This window comes from Balaenoptera physalus, assembly GCF_965194825.1.
Source record: "Balaenoptera physalus genome assembly, chromosome: 4".
Taxonomy (NCBI): Eukaryota; Metazoa; Chordata; class Mammalia; order Artiodactyla; family Balaenopteridae; genus Balaenoptera; species Balaenoptera physalus.
This window is the reverse complement of record NC_138891.1, coordinates 127,334,877-127,338,721: the sequence shown is the minus strand read 5'-3', so window position 1 is coordinate 127,338,721 and position 3,845 is coordinate 127,334,877. Positions and strand designations below refer to the sequence as shown.

General features: G+C 40.7%; 1 protein-coding gene across 7 annotated transcripts in view; it reads left to right on the top strand.

Moving 5' to 3' along the window:
- APP (amyloid beta precursor protein) overlaps window positions 1–3,845 on the top strand; it is a 275,886-nt gene that overhangs the window by 256,322 nt on the left and 15,719 nt on the right. The window lies entirely within an intron of this gene.

The window sequence follows — 3,845 nt, the reverse complement described above, 5'->3', positions numbered from 1 at the left end:
GTATATCCCGGTGACCCTCCGCCCCTCCGCATCTCGCGCTTGCGCAGACGCAGCCCCTTTCTTGGGGGTTAGCCTCTCTGAATTGCAGATATGGAGAAGCAGGGTTTGAAATGACCATGGAAACCAAACTTTTTTAAACTCCCCTTTGCTTTTCCTTACACTTCATTTCCCAAGTTCCTAATTAGGTGATCAATTTTTTTTCTTTCTGAGCGTTCCTTTTGAAGCAATGAAAAGGAGCCCTTCCAACGTTTGGTTTTTTCTTTTGATTTTCTGGTGGAGAGGGTTCTGTAGAGCCTGTCGGTCCTCAAAAATGGAAACCTACACCGATGCAGACTCTAGCTGGTGACGACCTGGTTACTGCTGGAACATCTCATTCTTTCTTTCTTGTTTGGTATCCGGATGGTCCGTTTCTAACTGAACTGGGCTCAAACTTGGCACAGTTCCTCAAGTAGACATGAGTTCCTAACAATATCAGAATTGGAATATCTTTAGAGCCCAGAAATATTTCCATTTTATCTTTTGTGGGTTGTATATACTTATTCTTGATGAGTGTCTAAAACACAGCAGAGGTACGTGCCTAATTTTCCATACAAGTTCTTTATTTTTTATACTACTTAAAATTCCCATTAACACTGATATGGACACTTCTTTTTTTGGTAGTTTCCCAAGCATTAAGAAGAAACACACTTTCACCTTCCTGTGTCTCAAATTTAGCGTTAAGAATAATGTCACACCCAACAAAAGCACATACATGCCTGGTTTGGACCCCGTGCACTACCTCGCCCAACTGATAAGTAGCCATTGCTTTCAATGAATCAAAAAGAGAAGTTACTGAATTGACAAATCTATATATATTCTGGGGAGATTTTACTCCCCCAACAGGGCAAACCTACCCATAAATGTTTTCTTCTGTATCTTCGTAATGTCCCCACGCGGTCGGTAATCTAGGAACAGGGCATTAACCTCATATGGAGATGTTAACACAAGGAGGTGGACCTTTGCTCCCAGGTTGAGATGCAGTCAGCAGCGGGGCCAGGAGCAGCCCCTGCCCCTCTCTGCCAGCACAGGCTCAGGTTCCATCTGCTTCCCACCACAATCACTGACGAGAAATTCAGAGTCTGCCTTGTGGCACCTTCATGCCTCTGCGCTATGATTAACAGGGCAGCGGGGCAGTGGAGTGACACATCTTGACAGCCAATCTCCTTGATTTTATGAATCTCTTTCTGTAGGGCTTTTCAGAGAAATTTAAATTATAGTAAGTCAGGCCCAGTTTCAGCTCTTCTAACGTCTTCCTTATTGCCAGTGTCACACAAGTAAATTTCAAGGAACCAGCAGTTGACACATCCACAGCCTGCTCAGCCCACTGGTAGGGCCCAAGGCTGAGTGAGGGTCCGTTCCATTCTAACTGCAACTGATACCAGCTTAGGTTGGTCCTTTGCCTTGGGCCTTTTTTTATGGCACTTCCTACTTTGTTTTTAAAGGAAGAGATGCTTTTCATCTCCAAGCATGAAATGTGAATTAGAAGCGCTCATTCAACCAATTTTATTAAGTTGCTACACTGGGCACACTGGGCAATTATGTTCCTATTGAAATACCCAGGAAGAGGTAACACCACTGAAGTAGATTTTTTTCCTTTTTTAAAAAAATCTAAAATGAGAAGGACTTTTCCATACATTCTGAAACAAAAACAATTTGTTTTAAGGGAAGAGCTTGAGAATACTTAGAGGTAATATACAGATGGGAAGAAGCTCCTTCTAAAGTCTCTGTTGTAACAATAGCAATAGCTCATTTTGATGTTTCACAAAGACTCTCCAACTGCTTTGTAGGGTCGAAAGAAATTAAGTAATAAGGCCCCTGTTCTCAGGAGCTTGAATAGAAAGACCACACTTTGTGTATTTAGAAAGATGAGATGGAATTAGAAAGGCACGGAAATACAAAGTAACATAAAGTGTAAACCACCTTGTGATGTTTGTTTGTGATGTGAGCAGATGGGGCATTAACCAAGGGGTGTGTTAAACAGGGCACTTGCTGGAGATGAGCTTTGAGATAGGTTTTGAAAGGTTTTGGGCACATCCATTTTCAAAGAAGAGGGGAATAGTCTCTACAGATAGATGAGAGCATGGCCTGGACCAAGCTTCCTTTCTTATACTATTGTAAGACTTGGGTTCCCCAGTAGAAGAGGGCCATAGTGGGGAAAGAATGCTCAGATAGGAAGTGAGGGAGATTCTAGCTAAGGTATGTTTATGAACAGTCCTATTTGCTGCATATGTCTTAAGACATACGTCTGCTCTATATTTTTGTGCTTGTAGTGAGTCTTTCGAGCATTTGGACCAGTTTCCCCCTGTGTTTTCTAGCATTACTTCCGGTTCTTCATCATCACACTTGATGAGACCACGTGTTTGAGTCTAATGTGCTCAATTATATCATTAGATTTTCCAAACTTAGAAACCCTTTCCAGGATTGTCACATCATGTTATTCAATTGATGTCATTGTTTTTTAAATAATCACTGCTGTCACTCTGAAACAAGTAAAGAAAGGGCTTTTGTATAATCACAACTAAGGAAAATGACTTCTCCTTGACTTCCATATCTGAAATAACAAGGCACAGTAACTTCTAGAATGTAGTGTCAAGGAAGGAACACCATAATATCAGTGGTGATTTCTAGGGACGGTGGCCATTCAGCTACTCCTCTGCGCTTATTTCCAGAGAGAAATAGACTCTGAAGGACAAGTAACGCCATTTGACCAGAATAAAGGAGACAAATACAGGCATACCTCGTTTTATTGCTCTTCACAGATATTGCATTTTTTACAGACTGAAGGTTTGTGGCAACCCTGAAGTGAGCAAGTCTATTGGCGCCATTTTCCCAAAAGCATTTGCTCACTTCATGCCTCTGTGTCACATTTTGGTAATTGCACATTATTTCAAACTTCTTTGTTATTATTATATTATGGTGATCTGTGATAGTGATCTTTGATGTTACTATTGCAAGAAGATTACAGCTAGCTGAAGGCTTAGATGATGGTTAGCATTTTTTAGCAATAAAGTTTAATTTTTAATTAAGGTACACGCATTGTTTTTCAGAATAGACTACAGTATAGTGCACACATAGCTTGTATATGCACTGGGAACCCCCCAAAAATAGTATGACTCGCGTTATTGCAATATTCACTTTACTGCGATAATCTGAAACTAAACTGCAATATCTCTGAGCTACGTCTGTACATTAGCAGGCTCTTCACAGGGTGGAAAGCTTACCCTTCTCACTCTAATTTTAACCACGCTTCTCCAGTCCTAATAAAGGAAACCAGATCCTTTGAGAAGGGTTTCCTGAAGGACATGCTTCCCTTCTTCAAGTGAACACGCTTCCCTTCTTGCTGAGAGCCTGGTGTCAGAGCTTAGAGAACGAGAGTCTGGTGTCAGAGCTTAGAGTGGAATCAGGACAACTCGGAAAATGCATGTGGTAAAACTGTACGTGAAGGTCCCTGTGATTTATTTAAAACTTCTCATCACATATCACTGTATGCAGTTTCAGCTTATTGTCAGTGACATTTTCCTGGTGCAAGCTTATTAATTTTTTCCCCTTTTAATGACATTTGCTTAATGTATGGAAAGGCTTTTCAGTGAATGACTACACATGCTGTACAAAAATAAACTAGGGAGAGCTCTTTCCGCGGAGAGTCCTGCAAACTATTGTGCTATAATTAATTATCTGTTGTTCTGACTTGCTACATGAATTTGAAATTTTTTTGACTATGAAAAGTAATCTTCGTGTCCTTTCAGAAAGAGTGTGGGTTTTTCTAGAAGGAAAGACTATTCAAGAGAGTTTTCTTAAAATCTCAG